The sequence below is a fragment of the Solanum lycopersicum genome, chromosome 4 (genome assembly GCF_036512215.1).
Source record: "Solanum lycopersicum chromosome 4, SLM_r2.1".
In the NCBI taxonomy this organism is placed as follows: Eukaryota; Viridiplantae; Streptophyta; class Magnoliopsida; order Solanales; family Solanaceae; genus Solanum; species Solanum lycopersicum.
This window is the reverse complement of record NC_090803.1, coordinates 19069075-19096954: the sequence shown is the minus strand read 5'-3', so window position 1 is coordinate 19096954 and position 27880 is coordinate 19069075. Positions and strand designations below refer to the sequence as shown.

Below are 27880 nucleotides of genomic sequence, written 5' to 3'. Positions count from 1 at the left end.
CCGTTTGCAATCAATTTGCAAGCTTTTAGGAATGAAATAATATTTCCCCTAGGATTTGAGTTTCCTCCCTTCCACTCAAAAATGGGTTCATTTGGAAATTGAAATTTGACTACCTTGTCCTACAATCAATAGAGTCAAAGAAGGCATGTAACCAATCCATTCCCAATATGACATCAAAATCTATCATATCAAGTACTATCAAGTCAACTAATGTAACTCTATTGGGAAATGAAATAGGACAACCTTTATAGACTCTTTTAGCCACCACAGAATCACCTATCAGGGTAGAAACCATAAAAGGTTGTCTAATATGTCGGGTAGTATTTAAAATTTCATGGATATAAGAGGGGTCACAAACTACATTGTAGCTCCCAAATCCAACAAAGCATATACATTAAAGGAAAATAATTGTAACATACTAGTAACCATATCCCATGAGCTCTCTTGATCACCTTGGAATTGGAGAGCATAAAGTGATTCTTCTTAGGAGCATCCGGATTTGGGGAACTTGCTTGAGCTTGAGAATTTTTCCTTCCTTGAGCTTTAATCAAAGGGCAATATATCTTCATGTGATCACTCTTGCCACAACCATAGCAATTACCTATGCCAACTAGGCACTTACCATCACGTTTTCTACCACATTTTGAACAAAAAGGCTTCTCAACATAAGTACTACCACTTTTCCCCTTTTGGGGATTAGGAGTAGACACCTTACTCTTGTTGAACCATGGAGAATTAGGACTTCCTTGGTTGAAAAACCTCCTTTTGAACCTTCGTTTGTCTTACACCTCAGATTTAGTCTTGGAAGAATTCCCATCTTCAGTTCTTACCTTCTTTAACTCTCTACCAACTTTATTAAGCTTTTGCTCCTCAATTGTTCGGCATGAACCATGAGACGAGATATGTCCATGCTAGGAATCAACATAGGCGACCTACACTCATTGACCACAAGATAGGATATCCCCATGAAAGATTTGTTCATCTTAGCCCTAGAATCCGCAATAGTAGTAGGATCATGTTTTGATAGTTGAGTGAACTTGAGAATATACTCCTTCACGCTATACCCCCTTGAAGAAGGTTGATAAATTCTTGCATTTTTTTCTCCCTTAATTCCAAGGGAAAGAACCTATCAAGTAAAGTTGTCTTGATAGCTCCCCCATGTAATCCAGCCTTCTGTAACCAGCCTCATATCCTTAAATTTCTCAAACCATACTTGAGACACATGTATGAGTTGTTAGGCGGCTAGTTCTGACTTTTATTTAGAAGAAACATCCATAGCATCAAGAATTTTCATCACTTCATCAATGAACCCTTGTGGGTCCTCCTCCACCTTAGAACCATAGATAGTAGGGGGATTCATCCTTGTGAAATCCCAACTCCTTGAAGTGGTGGTGTTAGCATTGGGGTTCACTTGCACCCTTGTATCGCTAGAAACTAGGGTAGCCAACACTTGAGTCAAGATACGAACGGCGACCTTATCTCAATATAGACATAACCCCTTATTAAAGAGGGACTTGAGGGTTTTGAGGACTTGAGGAGGAACTGCCTCATTCAAATTCTCCTCTTTGACCCTTCAAGCGTTGTTCCTTCTTTTATCCATTTCCTATAAGCTCAAGAAAGAGATTATAAGAAAGTATTGAATAAAGCCAAGACTTTCAGGCACGACTAAAGAATAACAAGAGAGTGAAAGTTCCTAAGCATCACATAGTCTCTCATTCATAAGTGTGGCACGCTTCACAATTATGAATAAGACCCTAAATAGACATTTTTAGTGAGACATCAACCCTAAGATCCCTCAACATCATGCTCTTATACCCAGTTTTTTACGATCCAAATTAATCACTAGGTGTAACCGACGTCTTAGTCCTCGAAGAGGACTTAGAAAAGCCCTTAGCATTCGTCATAGCACATCATAGGTAAAGAAAATATGGAAAAATGAAAAGTTTTCTTTTAAAAAAATATACTTATACTCCTCGCATATCGCTTATGGGGTTTACACCCCTCACTTATGAAACTTACATAGGCTTCTCACATAGCATTTATAACTCACTTGGTCCAATAGATAGTCTAACATTTAACTAACCACAAAGTGAATCACAATAGTTTGGGCAGTGACCTGGGTCAATTACAATATGCCCATATAGGCTACAAGGAAGTCACAACATGAGAATGAAATAATTGTATCAAAACATAGAAAAAACTAATAAGGCTTGATGGGCTTCTCTATCCTCGAAATTCATGAAGACTAATCAATCGACTTTATGAAGATCCAAGTCTTCTTATCCAATAGCTATGAATCTCCTCAATGGTCCGAACCTAAAATGTTTGGGAAAAAGGGAGAAATATGGGTTAGTACAAATCACATTTACTAAGTACGACTTCTATACATAAAAATCATTAATGCATAAGAAAAGGACATTTTCATAAACATTATGCTTTCTATCAATTAGACTCAACATTCACACATATATAAGCATAGAAAGTTAATTCAACATAATATCAATCAAACCAAGTATACAACCCAAGCAATACTTTTGCAATGCCAAGGATAAATCCCCATAACCCTATCCAAAGATAAGTATCACATTAAGAAACCCACTTCATACTTGCAAGATATTCTCATATTTCCATAACATGCTTTAGACATCAATACTACTTAAAATAATCATAATCATAATCATAATCATAATCATACTAATAAGAGAACAATAATAAAACCATCCCTTAGGATCCCACATGTGCAATGTGTAAGAGAAGTTTCATACTATCCCTTATATTATGTGGTAGACCTTAAGACAACCGTACTAAGACTTGACATACTTAACATATTCATTTACTTTTAGATTAGGGAGATAAGTGAAATAACCAACAAGAGAAAATGTGAGCTACATGGCATATTGTGTTCTACTCCCATAACAAAAAGAGAGGCTTAACACTTGTCTAATGTGTAACCATTCGTACGTAGCTATCTAGCTGGATGCACTAAGCTAGAGTCCTATGTGGGCAAATAGTTAAGGGTCAGGGAGATTGTTGCTAGAAACCTTGACTTAGTAGACATGTAGGTTTCCATCTCATAAGACAACACGTAACTAGGGAATCCAAACATACTAAAGTGAGGAAACTATGTGGGAGGACGGACTTAGTAAATGTGAGACCTCCATCTCATTTACATGCCCTTTTACTTCTAAGCATCTATTCTCTTTAGTAATGTTCATACTCATCATACAAGATCACATTAGTCTCTTCTAGAACCCTATGTGAACTTCTTATCATAATAGATCATAGAAATTCATGAGTGAGAACTATCCTTTCACTTTAGAGACCACATAAAAGTAAGTAAACATTTTACTTAATACTTTATCATATTAATATGAAACTACTTTCAATCATACAATAATCGTAACATAACATGAATACGTAGCTCATGTATAATTCAATTTCCTAGGATTAAGGATGAGCAACAACTATGATTACAAAACAACCACACATTATACATAGAAACATTACTATCTAAGTAACCCATGATTCACAATTGAATTTAAGAAGAACAATTCAACATACTTTCTTTTCCCCTTCCAAGAACATTCATACATCCATTACTAAAAATACATAAACATTTACATAAAAAATGTAAATTCAAGAAGATATTACATAATTAACAACAACATATTCGATCTACATGTTTATGATCTTCACAATTCATCATATCTATTCAAGGTTTTCATGAAATTGGGGGAAAGATATGGGTCAAGTGAAAATATCATAGTAAATAATCAATTAACCATCAATATATACTTGAACAACATAATTCATCACAATTGATTTATAATTTCATTTTTCAAAGAAGAACCATGTGAGAAGAAAAACCCTTAAGGTTCGTTCTTCTTGAATTCAATTATCATGTATGATTTACTTGTAATGCGTCTATGTATAATGTGTGGTTGTGATTTGATAGTATGTATTCCTTAACCTTAAACCTAGACTATTGAATTGACTATTAAGTATGAAAGTATTTTAAGATATGATCATTATATGATTGAAAGTATCTTCTCATGACTACGATTAATTGTAGAGTGAAAGTTTTACTCATTTGTATGTGGTTTTCTAAAGTGAAAGGGTAGTTCTCACTTATAATATCTATCAGCTATTATGATGAAATATTCACATAGTACTCTAAGAAGGGACTAATGTGATTTTGTATAAAGAGTATAGATTACTACTAAAGGAAATAAGTGCTTATCACCGAAAGGGAACGTAAATGAGATAGAGGTTTAATGTTTAGTATGTCCTGCCTCCCACATGGGTTTCTTCATATTTAGTAAGCATGGATTTCCAATATATGTGTTGTCTCATGATATGGAAACCCCCAAGTGAGTATGTCAAGGTTTCTAGAAACAATCTCCTTGACCCTTAACTATGTGCCCACATGGGACTATAACTTAGTGGATACACTTAGATAGCTATGTTGATTGGTTATACCTTAGGAAAGTGTTAACCCTCTCTTTTCGGTGTGAGATGATAACACAAAATTCCATGTAGCTCACATGGTCTCATGTTGTATATTGCACTTCTTTCCGTAATTTAATAATTAAAAATGAATAAGTCAAGTATGTGAGATATTACTAGGGGCTTATATTAGTTTTTACTACAATGGGTGAGGGAGAGTATGTGACTTCTATTACTCATTAAACATGTGGGATCCCAATGGAGGTTCTTAGTAGTGGTCTTGTATGATTAAGTTGATTTCATGGTATGTATATCAAGTTATATATGACCTTATGAATCAAGTATGTTATGATAAAATATGGAGTTATGATGTATGTGTGAAGTAGATGACTCATTGTGATATTTAGCTTTGGATAGGGTTATGGAGTTCTATTCTTGGCATTGCACAAGTGTTTCTTGAGTTTCTTATATGTTGGCTCGACTTATAATGATGTGTATGTTGATTTAATTGACACTAAACATGGTTTTCACTAATTGTGCTTTTTCTCATGCATTTCATGATTTTATGCTCATGAACCATATTTAGTGTAACACTATGAAAGTCTAAGACTTATTTAAGAGCCTAACATGAGTGTTTAAAGGTTGTATCTTTGTTTACGGTCAAATTTAATGCTTAAAATTCATTTAATAAGTTTTAGATTCAAAACATCAAGGAACGTCCATGACGTCGGAGAGTAGTGCAAAAGGTGCTAGCATGCCTTTGCATATTTGACTAGGTTTTAAGAGATAGAATATGATAAAATTTGGTGGTAAGGTGTCTAACACATATTAAAGTTTTTTTTAGGGTCAAAACTTTTGGTTACGAATCCTCAAGGACTTCCCAAAGGGTCCTTGAGGAGGATCATTGCATTGTGGCCAAAAGTTCTCTTGAGATAGTCGTTAGACGGTGTTATGCTACAAGGATTGGCCTGATCGACGAGGTGTCGATGGCCACCATCGATGGGCACTTATAATTTTTGTAAAATGTTCCAGTTTGGTAACTCGCTTACAAAAATGACGACTACATAAGACAGTGGGGGTCTTGGCCGTTGACTGACCTATGGCCCATATGTCGGGGTCTCGTAAGTCAGGGCCACTATTTTATTGTCAAGTTTTAATTAGTTAGTTTAATTAATTAATTTGGTTAGGGGTTTAATTATTTATTATGGGGTATTTAATTATGTTAGTTAATCAACTATATAACCTACCCAAAGCCTTAACTCAACTAAACTCATCTCAATTCCCAAACTCAAAGTGCCCTTCCTTCTCTCTACTCTCTCTCTCTCCCAAAGAAAATCCAACCAAAGTTCAAGGTAGGTTTTAGGGAATAGAAGTCAAGTATTGTTCCATAAATCTTCATAAAATACCAAGTTATGGGAACTCTTCACCTTTTTGATTCCTTTCGCCAAATGTTTCTTCCAAAATTGATTTTCAAAAGACGAGTTTGATGTGGGTTTCTGTCTATTATGAATTTGATCTTCTAAATTGATTTTTCTATGGTTTATTTTGGTTAATATTATTTTATTAAGATTTATTATGATTCAATAATGCTATTTCTTGATATATTGACCTAGTTTGTGGAGGATAACCTTTTCCCCTACATCCTAGGTTGTGATCTTAAATTGAATTGTATAGTAGTGATGTAATTTACTTGGTTTATGTGTAAATTACTATTCTATGATGTTGTTGTATCAGTTGATGAATGAATTTGGATTGCTTGATTGTAAGACCATGTTGATGACTATGGAAGAGGAGGAGGTAGGGGTTTTGTGTTCTTTAATTCATGACTTTATCGTGATGACTTATACCGACTGATGTTGATTCAAGTTTTAAGAACAGGTCTAATACTCAAGAGGAATCTAGGAGTGCTAAGGTGAAATTGGAGAAAAGAGGTCGTTCTTAAAATGTCAAACCTACATGTGTCACTTGTAGAAAGAGACATTATGGTGAGTGTCTAAGGGGTACTTGAGTTTCTTTGATTGTGTAAATGATGGACACAAGGTGAGAGATTGTCCTTCCATTTCTTCTATAGGAAGATAGGGTAAAAAAGTTTCTCCAAATGTTTCAAAAGATGATGTTCAAGAAACGAGGCATTTCTATACACTCCGGATTAGAGGAGAGAAGCCGGATGATGGTGAAGATGATGAGGGTAAGTCCTTTCATTTCCTTTTAGTTATATGAGTTTCTTTTAAAGGGGGAGTATGGTTGGTAGATGGGATAAAAAGTCATAGAAGCATGTTGTATGTGCATTATGTTTAGGAGTTTCGTTGAAATTGAATTTCATTAACTTCTTGTACTGTGTATTTTATGAAATTATGATTATGTGGAAAAATGTGTTTATATGATTTTACCTTGCATATTAGCATGTTTCTATAATCAATTACCTAAAAGTTGCATTTTTTTGAAAAAAATTGCCTAATTATTGTAGCATTGGACTGCTCACTATTAAATTTTTTTAAAAATTGATTAATTCATTCTTTGGTTTAAAATTGTTGTAATGTGGTTAGAACTAATTTGAGTATGATATTGAATATAAAATGAGTTTTTGCTATTTGGAATGAAGCTTGTGAGTTTTATAACATAATGAGTCATAAAATGTTCTTACAGTTTATTGTTGTGTTGTGAATCTCTAGACTATCTAAAATAGATGTTCTCTTATATGTTAGAATTTTATTAGGTGTTATATGGAATGGTTATGATCTGCTAGTTGAATCTCTTTTCTTGGAAGTGTTCAAAGAGTGGTAAGTGTCATTCGAGGACGAATGTTGTCCAAGTGAGGGAAATGTAAGATCTAGAAAATGGCCTAGGTGGAATAGATCCTAACATGTTGTTAATGATGGTCTAAGGTCCAAAATAGGTCTATAATATGGTATTGAGGTAGTGTTTAAGAGTTTAGGTGCATTTTGAAGTCAAACGTAAAGGGACGACCAAGACATTTGACGTCTAAGTCACTTATGTTCCTCATATGTGGTTCTATGTCTTTTTATGTGATTCATGAGGTTATGATGTCCTTATATTAGTTTTTATGTTTTATATAGGCAGTGTGTCATGTTTAGTGAATTTTGGAGGTCAAACATCTAAGAACATCCATGATGTTCGAATGGTTTGCGCACGACCTTGTGTGTCTACACATATTTCTTTGTGTTTTACATGTTTGTTTTGGATGAAATTCATATGATATGTCCTAAAATCGTATATGATTATGTTAATGATCCTTGAGGAAGGACCCAAGTTGTTATCCAAGATTGTCCAATACAACCCCAAATGACTGAGGCAATCAACGACTCGTGGGCCAGTCAACGCCTCATCGATGGGTGGAATTGTTGTATACATAGGTGTGGGAGAAGATGCATCCAAAGACAAGCCACAACCCCAAACCATTGACCAATAGTATAGTTCGTTGGTCAAGGGACGGGCCATCGATGGGCAATCGTTGATGGTCTGTGTTTCCTGCACAGGCAACTTTTAAGTTGAGGGGTAAAGTTTTATATTCACCCCACGTCCTAATAAGAGTATTGGAGGTTCCTTGGGTCTTTATGGGATTTTAAATGTATTTATAAGCCTAAAACACTTAGAAGATTTTATTCTTCAAAATCAAAACCCAAATTCCATTAGGAATTCTCTAGAAATCCATTGGAGCCAAAACTCAAGAAAGAGCTTAGATTGGAGAATTAAGTGGAGATTCTTAATCAAATTGAAGAATTAGCTTCATTGTGGTACGATTTTCATCTTTGAAATTGTATTCATCAAAAATTCCATCTTTCAAAGATGTTATCCAAGAATTTCAAAGATGAATCATAGAATTTCATGATCTATGCATGGATTCTTGTATTAATGTTTTTTAAGCATTGATTAGTTATTGAATTGTTATTAATTTAATGATTTTTTATTAAATTAACCTATTAACCCTAGTTTTGACTAAGTTATGGGTTAAGTGATATTGATCTAATAATTACGAATTCTACTGTAGTTTTCTATAGGATATTGGTTGATGTAATAATTGCATTTAATTGATATATAGGTTAAATTAGATTGATTAAACTCTATTGAATCGACCTTGTTTCATTGACTATGATAATTTTTAAATTGTATTGATGTTCATGACCATTAGTAAGGGTCTTATGGTATTGAATTGGATGATTTCGCATCGAATTGAGGGGTTGAGAATGGAGTGGTAGTAGACTTCCATATTTCCCTTTATTTTATGTTAATTATACTTCAATTTTGTTGTGGTTTATATGGTCCACTAATGGTTTAGTGCTATGTACTTTACTTGTAATTGATGTGGCCTTGTCGCCGTTACTTTATGTATTTGATGATTATGACCTTGTGATCAACTACATGAAGTAATGTGTTCATTTGTGTAGTTTAATATGTGACGTACGAGAATATCTACCTATATGATAATTAATGTGAAAGTATATGTTGTTTCTTCTATTGATCTTACTTAGGTGATCATGTTAGACTATTTAGGGTTTTGTGTGTATAGTCTTATGGTTTGTGTATGATTATCCCTAATTGACTATATAAGTCTATTATGGTTATATTGATGATTATATTTTAGTGTATAGGATTACATAAAGATGATCATGGTTATTCCTATGTGACTTAAAGAATGACATGTAATATGTGTTACAGTAAGTAGGTTGTGCCTTGTCTTGGTTGACTTGTGTCCCATACTTGATAAATATATTAATGTGAATATGAGATGTCTTGACTTATCATTCTAAATTCTCTTTATTGTATGTATGAATGACATGTGACCTTAAATGATGTTAAGAGGGTCTTCGTGTGAAACGTTGAGCCTAGTGGTAAGGTTATGAATATTGTAGTCGAAAGCCGTAATGGTATGCTTCAAATAAAGGAATGATAAACTTAAGGTTGATTGGGTTAAACGACATCATATCAAACCTTAGGAAAGTCATGATGAACTTATTTTCACCATTGGAAGGTAGCCTTAGAGGAACTCTTTTGTAGCGTTAATGAGATTGGGTTATGAACTTTGTATGAAGCCCTTTACATGAACCTTTAATGTAAATTACTCTATGAAAACAAAGGCTAGCACTGAGAGAGTATGGCAAGAGAAGTATTTACAATTAAAGGATGAGACTAGAATACAAAGCACACCGTTCATATTCCTTAACCATGTGACTACATGGGATGTGTCCATGTCCTACCATTGGAAAGTAGAACACCCTCATCGGAGTAGGTTAGAATTCCAAATTCCATGCTTTTATATCATAGTCTATGTTAGTTATTGCCTATGCTCATAATGTGGGATACCCACTAGCATTAGATAAGTTCTATGAAGTTTAGATCATGGTATGAGACACTATCTAGATTACACAATAGTCTTTGAAAGTGTTAGTTAAAGTCCCTATGTATTGTCCAAGACCAGTACTTGAATGTCCTTATGTGATGAATGAGTCTTAAGTAAACTAATGAATGTAATGACTTAAGTTAAGAAAGTATGTTAAATGAATCAATACTTATCTAGAGTATTTAAGTGCTGTCTAGTTAAGGAGAGAAGGGGGAATACGTATGGTCACTTCGTATCTTACCTACATAAGTCTTATGAATGAATCTAGTTAGGGAAGATGGTTGATTTTGTGGACATGATCTAAGCCTTAGGTAGTCTTAAGGATTGCATAGGTAATATTTAAGAGGTCAATCATGGGCGTTATATTCTTGATTTACTTCATTAATTCTTTTGATAACCTTTATAGGAGAGAATGTCATAATATATAAATGCTAATGAATTTAGTGAGAATGATTCTATATTAGGTTGTCTATAGGATCTCTTAAGTGTGGGTGTAATAGATTTTATGTGCAGTATCTTTTTTGTCTTACTAAAATGACTCTTAGGATAGCTCTAAGTTAGGGTAATATATGCTAAAATGTATGTAAAGTGAAGATAAGGCATTTCACTGTAACAATGAAGAAGTTCAATGTGCAGTGAAGTAGTTCATTGTGTTTTTAATTGTTTAAATTATTTCTTATGTGTTTCTAAGTTGTTAAATGTTGTTCTTATGATTATAGTATGAATTTTTTTAATAAAATTCATGAAAAGCATGTTATAAACTAAATGACCCTTTTTCATTTTTTTTGCATGGCTTCCATACTTAGTGCGTCTAATATGCTAACCCTTTATTTTCCCTTTTTGACTAATGTGTAGGGAATTGTTATCCAAGACCAGTACTTGAATGTCCTTATGTGATGAAAGAGTCTTAAATAAACTAATGAATGTAATGACTTAAGTTAAGAAAGTATGTTAAATGAATCAGTACTTATCTAGAGTAGTTAAATGTTATCTAGTTAAGGTGAGAAGGGGGCATACGAATGGTCACTTCGTATGTTACCTACATAAGTATTTAGAATGAATCTAGTTAGGGAAGATGGTTGATTTTGTGTACATGATCTAAGCCTTAGGTAGTCATAAGGATTACATAGGTAATATTTAAGAGGTCATTCATGGATGTTACATTCTTGATTTACTTAAGTAATTCTTTTGATAACCTTTTTGGAGAGAATGTCATAATATATGAATGCTAATGAATTGAGAATGATTATATATTGGGTTGTCTATAGTATCTCTTATGTGTGTGTGTAAGAGATTGTATGTGCGGTCTCTTTTTGTCTTACTGAAATGACTCTTAAGATAGCTCTATGTGAGGGTAATATATGCTAAAAGGTATGTGAAAGTAAAGCTAAGGCACTTCACTGTAACAGTGAAACTGTGAAGTGAAGTAGTTCACTGTGATATTTTTCTAAAAATGTGTTTAATTGTTTAAATTATTTCTTATGTGTTTCTAAGTTGTTAAATGTTGTTCTTATGATTATAGTATGATGTTTTAATCAAAATTTCTTAAAAGCATGTTATAAACTAAATGTCCCTTTTTCATTTTTTTTGCATGGCTTCCATACTTAGTGCGTCTATTGTGCTAACCCTTTCTTCTCCTTTTTTGATTAAAGTGTAGGGAATTGGAAGTCTTGATATGCCATGGAGGATGGATAGGTTTCTTAGGGTTAAAGATGAAGTATTGGTGATTCCTCATCGATTCGAGGACAATATCCACGTGTTCCTTTATATCTTAGTCGTTATTTTATGTCTTGTATGGGTTTAGTCCCAATTGTTGTATACTACAAAGTTTATATGGTACAAGGAGATATTGTAAAGGTTTAATGTTCTAAATTAAAGTCTTCCGCTTGTGTAATATTTATGGAAAGATTTCTTCGTGTGTGAATAAAATTTTAAATTCTTACTCATTTTGGTTGGATTATTATGCAATGAATTATACCAGTGTCCTAGATGAGATTTCTTGAAGTCTTATTTGCCGTATAGAGACACAAGGACGTTCTAACTTCTAGGGTGTACTTTTGGATCGTTACATGCCATACTTAGTAAATTGTTTTGTACTAACCTAATACTTTTCTATACTCTATATGTAATGTTTTGGAAGCAAGCTTGAAGTCTAGAAGGCAAAGCTTGCAAAAGTTTCTCTCAATATAAAGTATGTTCTCATATATCTGAGGGGGTAGTTTAATTCCACACTACTTTGCATGATTTATGTAATGAATGATACTTAAAGGGCTTATACAACACTCCAAAGGGTCAAGTACGCCCATTAATGACCCAAGGGTTCTACCTAACTTCTAGGGGGTACTTTCAAGTTGTGATAGACTTGGTATCAGAGCATAAGATTATGAGAAATAGTTTAGGGTCTCAAAGTCTCACAAGCTCTAGTGGTGTCTCGGTCATTGGTGTGAGTCGCGATGCATCCATGAACAAGAGGCTATAGGACGACAGAGTTTCAGTTTATTCATTACTCTTGAATCGTTCCATAGAACTTAACTCCATAAGGCATTTGTCTCTTATGTTCCCTTGTACGATGGTCTTGTAGTTGTGATTTCTTGGAAGGGGAGATGGAGAGAAAATATGAGTTTTGATGTTATGATGGTTTTATGGCTATAAGAGTAGATATGAATGTATGTTTTCAAAATTTTGATGTGATGACATTTACGGCTATGTGTGACTTATAAGGTTGGAAGTATTCTGATGAGAGACTTTATGGTAATGTAGTTCTAAGCAAAGTAAGGGTTATAACGATTCAGTAAAGTGCCTTTGATAATAAATGAGTTATCTTGTGACTATGTTCAATGATGGTAGAATGTTTTAAGGTGTAAATTTGAGGAATGTTAAGAGAATGTGGAGATTTTGTAGGAGTTGAGGGCAACCCTCTTATGTGGTTAATGTTTTAATAGTTGTTCTTGTGATTTTGTTGAGGTTCTTGTGTTGGTTTACACTAAGCAGTAAATGTGGTATGAATATATGGTATAGGAGTCTTGTTCCATTAGATTGAGTTAAGTGGTGCCTAAGAGTCTAATGAGGTGATGTTTAAGAAAGTTTGTCTAGGATTAAATCCTAAGAGCAGAGTATGATGCTTGACTAATAGAGTTGATGTTTAGTATTGATGTGCATGAGTCGATGGTAGTGCTAGTTCCTTCCTTGTGAGAGGCATAATAGTGCTTTGAAGTATGAGACCTTTGAAGATGACTTTGTGGGGGAGAATGATTTGAGTAGAAAAGTTAATTTTGAGTATGAAGTGTATGAATGAGTTAAGTTGTATTGTATATAAAGTTAGATGACTTAAGGTCTAGTGTTAAAGAAATTGCGTAGTAGTGTACTTAGTACAGGAGAATCCTCAAGGGTCATTAAGTGGGAGTGGTAGTATGGGATGCTACTCTCATATTGCACTTAGTGTAACTTGCCAAGTCTATTTGGAGTATGTTTATATGGTCTTGTCTCTTATATTGTCATGCCATCTTGTTAAAGTTGCATGAAAGGTGCATTATAGAATTTTTAAGAAAGTGACAGTGAAATTTTGAGTTCACTGTAGAGAAGTCCAAATTTTTAGAAAATTGCATTTTTCATGAGCAATGATTGCAATGTATTTATATATGATGTTTATAAGCATGTTTAATATTAAAGAAGGAAGTTTCTCCATACGTAAAGAAATGAAAGCAAGATTGAAATTGTGATGTTTTTTAAAGTTGCATGTGTACAATGATGCTCACAATTAAAATCTTCATTTTTGAAAAAAATTGCTTTGTTTTGAAATGTACTTACCACGTGTGGAAAAGAGGTTGTATATGAGTATGTTTAATGTTTGATAAGGTATTTCCTCCATATGTGAAGGATAGGAAAAGATTTTGAAATGCTAGAGTTTTGCAAAAGTGCTTGTGTTGCAAAGTGTTTGAAAGTGTGAAATTGTTATCCTTTCTAGATAGTTACTTGAATATGATTTTTTGGCCTTGATTTTAATGTATTATGTTATGCTAACTGAGTCCTTGATGGTCTTAAATTTTTTTATGTCATTCGAGGACGAATGTTATTCCAAGGGAGGGAGAATGTAACACCCTAAAATGAACTAAGGTTAACTAGAGATTAGTGAATGTTTCTTGAGTTAATTTTAAGTTAAAATGAGGTATATAGATGTTCTTATGCAGTGTTTGATATTTGGAGGTAAAACGTCCAAGAAAGTCCATGCCGTTCAGAAAGTGTGCCTTAGAAAGTGCTTGTGTGTCTTGATGGGTTTGAGTGAGTTTTACATGTTCGTTTTTCTCGAATTTATGTGGGTTGTTCCTATGACTCAAATGAATATGTTTATGGGTTTAACGCCCGGGTACTACCACACCCAGGACCCACAGGGGACCTAGAGAATGTCCCAAAAGAAGGACCCCAAACTGCCTTGGCAGTGTCCACTTACGAGGGCAAACGATTGCCAGTGGTCAAACCAACAGCCCGTCGACTTTCCCCGTAGGTCAGACCTCCAAGGTGGTCTAGCCAGGACTCAAATGGATCTAAGTTTCAACGTACAAAGCCCACCAAAAGACTGTTGAAGGACATACGGTCCATTGGTTGCATCCGTCGATGGTTCTGCCAAAGGCTGCTGAAAAATCTGACAAGGCTTGGGGTGTTTGGTAAATTCACTCCAAGTCTTTTATGAAACTAGGAAGTCATTTCTACGGTCATTTAGGTATATTAAAGTATTTTAAACCCTAAGACCTAATTTTAGACTCCATTTCCTAAAACCTAAAACCCCTCCCTCTGAGAAGACTCTCCCAAGTCACCAAGCTAGAACTCAGGAAGAGCTAGAAGGGGCTATTGGTGATCAAGTTCTTCATAAAAAATCATTGGGGTTTCTTCTATGTGAGGTATGGAAGTCATCCTTGTACTCTCGTCCATTCAAAGAGTCCTTTCTAATGGATTTTCAAAAAGTGTTTTCAACCCCAGTTACCTCTATATTCAACGCTAAATATGAGTCTTGCATGAAAACATTTTGAATGATTTAAAATGATGTTTCTAAGGTTAGTTGATGATTTTAATGCTAAAACTTCAATGAAAGCATGTTAAAGCTTTTTATCAAATTTTGGCTTAAGAAATGGGTTGAATGAGCATGATAGTGTAGTCTTTGAGCCTTAATTTCTTTGAATTGGTGTTATTGTTTAGATACTGACCTACGGGCTAATTTGTGATAAATGTTTGAGTAAAATGCTATAGGTGATGGAAGCTTGGATTACAGGGTTAGTTGGTTATGCTATTTAACTTTAATTATGAATACTCTTGAGTGGTATGGCCCACCTTCTTGGTGGCGGTATTAACTTGAATTATATCAATGTGTAGTTACTTGTAAATTGTGAATAGTCCATGAATGCATATGATGTGAAGAAAGATGGAAATGAATTTATTCGTGTTAATATGTTTTTATGAAGCTAGTTATGAGAAGTAGTGTAGGGAGTATGCCTAAGTGAATTTTATATTATGTGAAGCATGTAAAAGTGTGTGATTTAATGAAATTAAGTCTAAGAATGTATAGAAATAAATATAAATGAAATGATGCACGGTGTGCCCACATGTACCTATACATTCAAACTTGATTAAATGCGTGAAGTTAAGTTGAAAGGGGAATTTTTTGGTGAACACTTATTGTTAGTAGAGATGAAGTGTTTAGTAGCAAGACCCACTAATTTCAAGACCTTTCTAATGTAGTTTGGAGGATGTATACACTTCGTGAGTTGAGAAGTGGTGTCCAAAAGTTATCCTTGACCTTTAGTAATGAATGTTGAGAATCCGTTGGGAGTTATGCCTAGCATTGAGAGGATATGAAGAAGGGGTGGTTACACTTCGTTATTTGAGATGTTCTATTCTAATGTAACTCTTGAAATGACTGCTCATCGTTAGTAGAGAATGAGTTACTTAGTAGCAATCTCCTTATCCCTTAACTATCCGCCTGCATAAGTGTAGCTATTGGGCAAGCCATGTAAAAGCTAAAAAAAAGTAAGACCTAACCCTATTCAAGTGAGTGGACCCTTCTCCGATAATGGAATTATCGGGATTCCATATTTAGCTCTTCATGGTCTATGTCGATTAATCTAGCTCCCACAAAAGAAAAGAAATTTCTAAGTCTTCTAAAAGAGTGTAGTACTTAGGGTAGGTAGTAGAATGAGATGGTATTTAGTGTTAGACCCCAAAAATAACTTAGGTGAAGCTATATCCTTACATGGTTGTCGTGATGGTCTAAGGTCCTAAAATGGTTTGTAATGTAGGTTTGCGGAAGTCTCTAAAAGTTCACGTTCTTTAGAAGTGAAACATCAAGGGACGACCAAGACGTCCGACGATTAAGTCTCATATGTGCCTCACATGTTGTTTTACGTGTTTATGTGTGATTCATGAGGTTATAAGATTCTTAAATGAGTTATTATTGTAACAACCCTAAAAATGGATATGCTAAGCAATGCTTAATGTGTAAAAGAATGCCTACGATTAGACCGGGTTCACACAGATTAATGCGTGTAGAACCAGACCTTTGAAACTTTTGTGAAAGCCAAGCCATCTAACTTGGGGAGTTAGTTGAGCTAGTAATGGTTGGGTCCAGCCATGTAGGGCTCCCGAATATGGAAATTTACGCGAATGAGTCTTTACCGAATAGAAAAGGGGAAATCTTAAGTTTGGAGGGTCTAGGGATAAAATTGACTTTTTTCCGGCTAAGGGTAGTATCGTAATTACCCTAAATATTTATTTAATTATTTAATTAATAATGTGGAGGGGAATCTTGGGAAGAGAGGGCTGAAAATTGGCCTTTGAGTGAAGTCTTGCTCCACCCGGGTTTGAACCTGGGTTGAATCAATGATTTAAATTGTTTTAATTAAACTGATAAATTAATTTAATAATCTAATAATGATAAGCTGATTGAAGAAAAAGAAAAATCAGATTTTTAAGGGTTCGAAAGAATCCTAGTTTGATTAAGTCTTTACCTAAGCCTAAACCACCTTTCATGTTTAACTCTCTCTGTCTCACGTCAAAACCTCTCTTTATTTTCACGTTCTCTCAGCAAAAATACAAGAACTGGCCAGAAACTAAATTTTCTTCACACTTGAAGTACATTCACCTAAAAATATAATCAATATATATCCAAAAGCGCTAGGCAAAGGGAGGGATCTTCCGTTGGAGTTTGTTGTTGAAGCTCGGATTTGGACGTGAGTTGGAGGAGGTCTTTGGGCAGCAAGTTCAAGTTTTGAACGTCAAAAAAGGTGTTGGTTTTCTTACTCTTGGTTCCTTTTCCAAGAGAGCATTAGGACATAGATGAATCTACTTCGAAAACTAGGGTTACTCCCCTTTACATGTTCCCAGTCACTAGCTCCCATCGATTTGTAGGTTGGGTATGTTGCTGGTAGAAATTAGGGATGTAATGTGTTTTTGTGTTGATTATATTCATGTAAGTATGTTCACAGTTATGTGAATGTTAAGCATACTTCCCGAAATATGTGTTTATGTGTGTTTATGTGTAGCCATGACATATACTCTTGGTTTGATGTTTGAAAATGACATGTTATGGTTGTATTCTTACATGCACAAACTTGTACAAATCGTGATGTTCATATGAAGTATAATGTGTCTAATTTGAATGGAAATTATTAGCTTAATGAATCCATGAATATACACCTAAATATGTACTAAATGATCTATGAATTACCCTGAAAACTAACATGTAAACGTTGATGAAAATGAAATGAAAAACATACAAAATTTCTAGAATCTTGATGATGAGTTTCGGCAGAGATAAGTGATTGTAAAAATGCTGATTTGAGTGCAAATTCATTATAGAATGTGATCTTGAAAATGCACCTAATGAACTCACTAAAAAAATACTCCAAAGCATACACATTTACCGTAAAAGGGGTGAGAAAATAGGTTACAAAAATGTGATCAAAATTCTAGCACTTTGATGTTAGTTTTGGTCAAGTTAAGTCAATTAACATGTTATGAAAAAAAAATGAAGAAAAATAAGTGAGGTCACTAAGGATCGAATTTGGCAAGGGGGATTCGAACCCGTGACCTTGTCCGAAAATGAAATATTAAGAATAAAAAATTAGAGGAGTGGGATTCAAACCCACCACCTCTCAATAAGATTTAAGGAGGGATTAAAAGAAATATAAAAGCTTAAGGGGTGTGGGAATCGAACCCACAACCTCTAGGAAAAATGAAGGGAATTTAAGGAGAAAAATCAAAGTGGGGTTGTGGGCGTTCAAACCCACACCTTCTCGGCCAAGAACGAGAGGAATTACACAAAAGAAAATAAAAGGAAATGAGGTTGTGGAGGTTCGATCCCACATCCTCTCAGTTCTAATGAACGAAATATGAAGAGAGAAATTAAGGAAAAATAAAATGAAGGCGTTGGGCTCGATCTTGGGTCCACAAGCCTTGTGCATTAAACAAAAATAAATAAAAATGTAAGTGTTATTCAAGAGATTCGAAATTGGATTCCTTTGCTCAAATTCCGCATTGATACATAAGTCATACGTGAATAAATGTTAAAAAATAATATTGCCTACATAGATCAAAATCGATATCTTGGCACACTTACAAGATGCATAAGTCTTGTGGTACATAATCTTAGTAAAATATGAATCACTTAAACGAATTATGAATGAAGCCGTATGGCTTGTATGTATAGACCCATAAGTCTAGCCACTACAACATTTTAGGCATACGACCATTCTAAATATGAGCAACACTTGTAAAGTGTTAGCCTAAAATTTTTACTTTTGGCATCGATTATATTGTCAAAGTGCACCCTTTAATAGTATAGGCTACACTTTATAAGTGTTGTCGTAGTGTAAAATATATGGCAACAACTATTTACATATATGGCCACACTTTTAAAGTGTACTATTTTTTATAATTGAAAAAAAACACCTTAAAAGTGTGGCCTTAAACTTTTCACTAGAATATCATATTCCCTCCAACATTTTCATCTCTCCATCCCATTCTTATTGGTTAAAAATAATAATAAATAAAATATTAACAAAAAAAATTCCTCACGCGTTACTCTCTCTCACACTTTTCTCGCTTTTCGTTCTTTCCTATCTCCAGAAAGCTAGCGCAACATTACTGTTTGTCTCTCTCACTTTCTCGCTCTTCGTTCTTTCCTAGATCCATAACTGAAGACCTGAGATAAAGACCTAAAGAACTTAAGAACTAACTCCATAACTCAAATTTCATCAAGTCGAATCTCTGAAAGAGATGAAGAGCTAATGATATATAGGTGGGGATGTAAAAAATGAAGAGTTGAAGTTGAAGTACTCAAGTGCTGAGATTTTGTGAAGGTAAGAACTGATTCTCTAGAACCGAGATTCCTCTCTATTCTCTGTAATATGTAGATCTGCATATAGTCAATTGGTTCAATTTTATTTTGTGTTTAGAAGAAATTGATTACATTGGGATTCTTACAGCTGAAATTCAAAGAAGGGAAAGAAAGTGTACAAAATCTGAATGTCAAACGTAGTTAGTAGGTTTCAAGAAACATACATGTAAGCTAAGAACGTCTGTGAAGTATTTTTCAATATGAGGCGCACCAGAAATGTTTTTTCTACCATAAAAGCAAAGAATTATAGTAGAAGTCGAAGGAAAGTAAAATTCTTGAAAGCTTTAAGAACACTAAGGTTTTTGATTTTTTAGTAATTGGAGAACACCATGATAGTAATAAACTATAAAAATCCTTACACATCGATAGAATAACCAGCATTCAAAAAGCACTTTACTTTAGCACCTATTGGTAGGAATGCTTTGAAGCTACCACAAAATAAAATTGAAGTCAATCCGCCAACTGAACATCTAGACTGAATAGCCTAACATTACAACTTGATTTGTTAGCTAGTCAATACTGAAGTGTTACAAGCGCCTAAGCATATGATATAGAGATAAGAAGGCATCCGAGATAGAGATAAGTGTTATAAGCACCTAAATTTGTGAATGGAAACAGGAAAATGTCGGTGGGTTTTGTGATTTATTTTTTTGGGTTTTTTTCTTTCTTGTAATTCCATGAAAATATACAGATTCAAATATTGAACTTGGACAATTTCTTTACAATTTTCTTCAAATTAGAGAATGCATAGTGTATGCTCTTCAAAAACTAATAGATGTTGGAGCCTCGAAGTTTAAAAACAATGAATAATAACTCAAGGCTTCTAAGCTAGTGAGAGGGAAATAATAAAAAGTAAAATTAAAGTTAACTAAAAATCGCTTTGATTGAGGGGAATCATCTCGTTGTGAGTTTGACTTTAGTTCAAATCATGTCTGTATTTTCTGCTCGTTCATCTGTATTTTCTGCTAATGAGCATGATCCAAGTTTCTTCTAAGATGAATTAGTTTATTTATATCCTTCAATTGGTCATGAGTTTGGTGAATTATGTGGAGATAGTATATTTTGGTTGTTTAGGTTCATTATTCATTTCGATGCAAATTTTGGAGTTATTACTTGTAAGTTTGGGAGACTAATTGAGTCAATGCATATCTTACAGATGAATTAATATGCTTTGATTTAATTGTTTTTATAATTTTGTTTAGCTTTGAATGTATTTGCAATATCATTTGATTTCCCCACTTCAATATTGTCAAAGGGGTTTGAATATAAACATAAACCTTTGCTATTTCGTTCTTTTTTTTCCGAGTCACTGCCTCAACACAATATATGTGTCTAATATTTATTCCATGTGCGAAGGATGAGCTTCAATCTTCATTCTGTAGCATTAATATAGATCAGCCTAACTTGTCCATGCCATATCAAACTTTGTTTGAAAGCATGCACATCTCGATAAATGAAAAACAGCTAATCTAGTTAATCAAACATTTTTAACATCTACTGATTCTGGTACCATTTCATAGTATATTTTTCTCCATATATAATTGAGGTCTGAACTAATGTTACCTTTCAATTGAAAAATTTGAAGTCAAAGATGCACAAAATATGGAATTCACACCCTGCTTGCTAATGGAATTAACTCCCCGAATGCATGAGATCTATATTAGATACCAAAAAATACAAGTCAAAGAGAAGCACATAATAAGAAAGGAAGCTTTGTAACCTTTTCTGTATGGTTTTACTTTCAAAGTGCCACCGGGTTCATGGGGATTTTCTTCTGCACTTCCTGATTGGTTCTCTTCTCTATTTTATGGAAAATATCTGCAATATCTTTTTTTAAATATCTTTTCGTTTTCTTAAATGTGTATCTTTACTAATATTTTTTCCATGTTGCGATATTCTTGGTGTTGCTAAGCTTTCTTATGTGTTATGCTTTCCTTTTAGGCTACGCCTGAAAGTGTAGTTAATAAGGCAACACTTTTAAGCGTAGCTACAAACCTTTTTAAATTTGAGTCTACGCTTAAAATTGTAGCTTATAAGGCAACACTTTTAAGCATAGGTACAAAGCGTGACCTTTTTGCCTTTTGTCTATGCTTTTAAGCGTATCCGATAAGGCTACGCTTGTAAGGCATTGCTTAAACTCTAGTGTTTTGCTGCTTATTGTCACACCTGGAAAATTGTGGCTTAAAGTAAAAAAGTGTGCCCTTTTACCACATGCCACAATTTTTCATAGTTTAGGCCACACTTAACTAGGGTGGTTGGAATCATAAAATGACGTAGTGAGCATACGTTTAAAGTAACTGAACCTAAAATGTATGTAACAAAATGATGAAACCCTAGAAGGTTAAACTAAGAGTGTGAAGCACACTAAATGGCCAAGTGCATTGGCATACGATGAAATGAACATTCACGTAATGTGGTGAGTAATTATGAAAAGAAAATGTTCTAAATTTAATGAATGAGGTGACAATATGATAAGAGGCTAATGTGAAAGATGAGAGCAGTCTCAAATGAGCCTACGTAAATGTCACCAAAACGTACTCACATATGAAAGTGTAAAAATAATAAAGAGATCAATCTATATGAACACTCTAATGAATGTATTGAAGTTAATACATACATAATACTAATGATGAGATGAGAAATCATCTAATGAGATATGATATCCTCATACTAGAAGAAAGCTTCCATGATAAATGAGTTTAATGTAATGGAACTTTATGCTGAGCACCGATAGGCTAGCTATGAGTGGTTATTCCTTCCTTCAAGAAGGGCGTAGGTTCACGTTTTTCTCATGAGATGAGACTTTCCGGCATGCCGGGTATGGTTTTCCTTATATCTCCTAGTCTTTGAACCTATACTGCCAATATAGGGATCTAGTATGGTTCAATTCCCTATATGTGCTATTATGTTTTGGATCACTTTGACCGGTGATTCCACCTCTTTTCGGTGTGGGGAAGACAAAGGATTTCATTATGCTTACACGATCTATGTTGGTTAAAATTAAAGTTCCCAACCAATGAATGAGGCCAACCTCAAATGATGCACATAATGAAATGAATGATACCAAAGGTTTTAGGATAGGATAATCAAGAGGTCAGATAGACTTATGTAATGACACTAGGTCATTCTTGATCATTGCACAGCGAACCCGATGAAAGTTTTAAACTACATCCTAGGTATAGCTGGTGTTTACACTAGCTTATGAATTTATAAAGTGAAGTACGTAAGAATTAATAAAGCAAACTCTGTGTTTGATAAAGAAGGCTCCCTAATTGAGATCCCATATGTTGAGCCCTCATTTTTAGGATGTTTTGATGTCAAGTCCATGATTTCAAAGTCTCACAGCGTATGAACAAATGATATGAAAGGTGTTATGTGCTATATGCAGTATGTTATGTGCTATGTGTAAGACGTTATGTGCTGTGTGCAATATGATACGTATCATGATGCATGTTAATCTCATGGCATGACTTTTCTAATCCAAATTGGCTAGTCCACTGAATTTCCTATTCGAAATTTGGCATGACCAATAACTTTCCTAATCAAAATTTGGCAAGTCTACTGACTTGACTTTCCATAAATCATGTTTTAGGAAATAGCTATTCTTACTTATGCATGTCCTTTGTGTGTGCTTGCATATACCCATACTTAGTACAAGTGTATATTAATTACATACAACTCTATATTTCTAAGTGTAGACATTGGGAGACGTTAAAGCTTACAGGTCGACGCTGAGGTTATCTAGACGTGGATCATTCATCCGGACTTGGTAGACCCTCATGCATTCGAGGAGGCTTTCCTATTTTATTTTAGATTAGTTATAGGATTGAGCTAGTGGAGTATGTTTCACTAGCAATTCTTTCAAATTTATATTTCAAATGTTGTATTGGTTCCATTTTTGCAAGTATACATTTAATGCTACATTGTGCTATTTCTTTCATTTGATGATCTTAATGTTAGATGGTATATGGTGAACGTAACTTATATGCATGTTAAGAAACAAAAAGTTCAAATTTTCTACTAAAATTATCCTAGATGAAGAAAAGATGTCGTGTGTAGTCTTGTCTGCGACTTCTGAGAGGTCAATGACGCCGCTCTTGTCTGGGGTCTAGATTCTGGTCGTGACAATGTTTGTATCAGAGTGTTAGGGTAAATTTCGAGGATAATAAATTCACATAAACCACATCGAGTAGTTTAAGTCATGGTAGTGAAGTGCACCACTATGCTGAATTAGAGACTACATGATATGTAAGAAAATACCCTTCTTCTGATCTTATCGTGCCTTTTCCTAATGTTTGATTTCTTTATGTTGTGTGAGTTTATAACATTAATCCTTCTTGTTTTCAGAGAATGAATACTAGGAGAACCATTGGTCAGAGGAGAGAAGGAGAAGCTTCTGGGGGCAATCAGGTTCCACCCCAGGCTCAAGCTTAAGGAGTGGCTATGCCGATTAATTCAGCTAGGTTGACTGATACGGAGATGAGGGCATTTATGGCCCAGATGGAATAAACCATAACTATGAATTCCAAGGCCATGACTGCCCAGGTCAATTGGCAGAATGTTGAGAGGGAGAACCCACAGTACATAGCATAGCTTACAGGCTACGAGACTTCACGAGGATGAATCCTCCTATTTTCACCGGTTCCAAGACTTTTGAGCATCCCCAGGAGTTCATGGCTGAAGTACACAAGATTTTTGTGTCCACGGGGGACACAGATACTAAGAAGGCTAAGCTGGCTTCCTGTCAGCTCAAGGATGTTGCACAGACTTTGTGCAAGATGTTGCAGGATAATCGAGCATTGATCAAAGTTCTCATCACTTGGGAGTTGTTTAAGACAACTTTCTTGGAGAGATTCTTCCTCCGGGAGATGAGGAAGGACAAGGTTGAGGAGTTTATCAACCTTAAGCAGGGATCAATGACAGTTAGAGAGTATTACATGAAGTTTGTTAGACTATCCAGGTATGCTACTTCCCTTGTATCTAGCAATAAGGACAAGATGAGTAGATTCCTTAGAGGAATCATAGGAGATCTGGAGGAGGATTGTCGGGCTGCGATACTCAACAATAACATGGACCTCTCAAGGTTTATGGTGGATGTCCAGTAGGTGGAGGACATCCAAAAGAGGAGGGGTGTCCGTGATGCTAGGAGGTTTAAGCCTCTTGATCAGGAAGGTCCTAGAAATAGAGGCAACAAAAAAAATTTTGGTGTCCGTGAGCAGTCCAGATTCAAAATGGGGCAAAAGAGTTCTGGGAGCTCTTACTTTCAGAGAAGTACAACACCTAGAGGATGCAGTCCCGAGCCAAACAGGGGAAGTGGAGGTCATATGCAGCATCCCAAAAAAAACTGTGCTAAGTGTGGTTGTGCTCACAGTTGAGAGTGCAGACAGGGAACTAATGCCTGTTTTGGTTGCAGTAAGAGAGGGAACATGGTTAAGGACTTCCCATAGAATAGGGGTCAGGCTGGAGGTAATGCTCAACCTAGACCTAATCCATATTGTGCAGCAGTAGTCGAGCCTCCTAATGAATAGGTTCTTCGCCCTGAAAGGCAAGGAGAAGCAGGAGATGTCCGTTGATGTAGTCACAAGTATGCTGCAAGTATTCTCAACTTCTGTTTATGCTTTACTTGATCCAGGGTGTATTCTTTCCTTTGTAACTTCTTTACTTTCTCTCAGTTTTGATATATTGCCTAAAGTTTTGCATGATCCTATTGTGGTTAGTAAACCTTTAGGAGAAACTGTAAGAACTGATAGAGTATACAAGGATTGCCCAATAGTTTTATGTGGTAAGACTATGTGTGCAACTTGGTTAAGTTACCAATGCATGATTTTGATACTATTCTTGGCATTGACTGTCTTCATGTTTGTTATGCTTGTATGGTTTGTCATAGTAGGTTTGTGAGATTTTGTTTTCCTAATGAATAAGAACTAGTTTGGGAGGGGTACAACTCGATTCGTCTTAATCCTTTGATTTCGAACCATATGGCTAGTAAAATGATATCCAATGGGTTATTTTCTCATCTTGTGAGTGTTAACGATTTATATCATGACATTCCTTCAATAGACTCAGTTCATGTAGTGAATGAGTTCCAAGATGTATTTACCAATGATTTTCCTGGATTTTTCCCCTCGAGAGATAGACTTTTGTATTGACTTAAAAACCGATGCTAAACCAATTTAAATTCCTCCTTAGAGAATGGCTCCAACTGAACTCAAAGAGTTCAACAAGCAATTAAAAGATCTCACCTATAAGGTTTCATTCAGCGGAGCATATCCCCTTGGGGCGCTCCAGTCTTGTTTGTTAAAAAAATTGGAAACCTTAGAATATTTATCAATTATCGGTAGCTCAACAAAGTCACTATCAAGAATAAGTATCCACTTCCCACAATAGATGTCTTATTCGACCTACTCCAAGGGTCTAGTTTATTCTCGAAGATTGATCTTCGCTCAAGGTACCATCATGTCAGTGTTAGGGATAAAGATATCCCAAAGACAACCTTTTGTACCCATTATGGTCACTATGAGTTCTTAGTTATGTCATTTGGTCTCACGAATGCACCTACTGCATTTATAGATCTCATGAAAAGGGTCTTTCATGAATACCTTGAGTTTTTTGTCATAGTATTCGTTAGTGACATTCTAATCTACGCTAAGAACAAAGAAGAGCACGAATAACATTTGAGACTAACCTTGCAGGTACTTAGACAACATCAGTTGTATGCCAAATTTAGCAAGTGAGAATTCTAAATTACATCAGTGACCTTCCTGGGTGATGTTGTGTCTAAAAAAGGTGTGGATGTAGATCCCAGGATGACTGAGGATGTGAAGAACTAGACAAAACCTCTTACTCCTACAGATATTTGTCGCTTCTTGGGATTGGATGGCTATTATCGCAGGTTCGTGGAGGGTTTTTCTTCCATTGCTGCCTCACTAACTGATGACTAAGAAGAAGTCCAAGTTTAAATGGATGGAGACTTGTGAAAAGATTTCCAGGAGATCAAGGATAGACTCACTTAAGCCCTGGTGCTTACTTTGCCTAAGTGTGGTGAGAATTACATTGTTTTTTGTGATACATCTAGGGTTGGTTTGAGTTTTGTTCTTATGCAGGGTGGTAAGGTGATATCTTATGCGTCCAAAAAAGACAAGGTTCACGAAAAGAATTATCCCACTCATGACCTGGAGTTGGCAGCTGCATATGGATGTGTTCACAGACAACAAAAGTCTCAATTACGTGTTCCATCATAGGGAGTATAATTTATGTTAGCGGACGTGGTTAGAGCTGTTGAAAGATTGTGACATGAATGTCCCCTACCATCCAGTAAAGCTAATGTTGTACTTGATTCTTTGAGTAGGATGAGCATGAGGAGTACAACCCACGTTGAGGATGAGAAGAAGGAGTTGGTGAAAGATATACACAGACTCACCAGACTGGGTATGCGGTTAGTTGACTTTACTTGTGGGGGTGCTTCAATTAATCCTAGTTCTGAATCATCCTTAGTAGTTGAAGTCAAGTAGGGTCATCATGTTGATCCTGCGTTGATGGAGCTGAAGGACTCAATGTTCTTTAAGATGAATGAGTCTTTTTCTTTGGGAGATGATGGCATACTTAAGTACAAGGACAGGCTGTGTGTACTAGATGTGGATGATTTGCGGACTACGATCATTGCTGAGGCTCATGGTTCCAGATATTCCATAAATCTAGGTTCTACCAAGATGTATAATGATCTTAAGTAAATCTATAGGTGGGATGGCATGAAGAAGTACATTGCAGAATATTTGGCCAAGTGTCCTAATTGTTAACAGGATAAGGCAGAACATCTTAAGTGTGGCGGTCTTACTTTGATTATTAAGGTTCCGACATGGAAATGGGAGACCATTAATATGACTTTCGTGGTTCGTCTTCCGAAGACTAGGAGACAACATGACTCCATATGAGTTATTGCGGACACGATGACTAAGTCTGCCCACTTTATCCTTGTGAAGTCTACTTATAGAGCCGATGATTATGTGAGACTCTACATTGATGAGATTGTGAGATGGAACAGGATTCCTTTGTCTATCATTTATGATAGAAGAGCTTAGTTCACTTCATATTTATGGAGATTGTTCCAGAAGAAATTAGGCACGCAGGTTAACCTTAGTACTCCCTTTTATCCTCTGATTGATGGAAAGGAAGATCAAACCATTTAGATATTGGAGGATATGTTCATGGAGTGTATGATTGACTTGAGGGGTAGTTGGGACAACCATATGCCCTCGATTGAGTTCTTCTATAATAATAGCTATCACTTCTGCAATGCGATTACACCATTTGAGGCTCTATATAGTAGAAGGTGTAGGTCTCCAGTTTGGTGGTTCGAGGTCGGAGAGTCATCAATTTAGGGTCCAAATATCATTCATGAATTTAGAGAAGGTAAGAGTGATTAGGGACATGTTAGCTACATATGAGATCGTACAACGTGTGGGTGAAGTGGCCTATGAGTTGGCATTGCCTACGGAGCTAGCTTATGTTAATCCAGTTTTTATGTCTGTATGTTAAAGAAGTGACTAGCTGATCCACCATCGATTCTATCTGTTGAAGGTTTGGGGGTCGATGAAGACTTGTCCTAGAGGATGTACCTATTGAGATTTTAGACAGACAAGTCAAGCGGATAAGGAACAAGGAGATTGCAACAGTGAAGGTATGTGGAGGAA

The 27880-nt window shown here is 35.3% G+C and overlaps 1 long non-coding RNA gene across 2 annotated transcripts in view; it reads left to right on the top strand.

Annotated features, from left to right (window-relative positions):
- LOC109120122 (uncharacterized) overlaps nucleotides 1-11741 on the top strand; it is a 33552-nt gene extending 21811 nt beyond the window's left edge. The window contains exons 2-5 of one of the 2 annotated variants that reach the window (XR_003246459.2): nucleotides 6181-6243; nucleotides 6325-6431; nucleotides 6518-6634; nucleotides 11458-11741. This is a non-coding gene — a long non-coding RNA (uncharacterized lncRNA). Of the gene's footprint in view, nucleotides 1-6180; nucleotides 6244-6312; nucleotides 6432-6517; nucleotides 6635-11457 lie in introns of both variants that reach the window. The other variant, XR_002027580.3, reaches the window with a different exon arrangement.
- Nucleotides 11742-27880: the final 16139 nt, after the last annotated feature.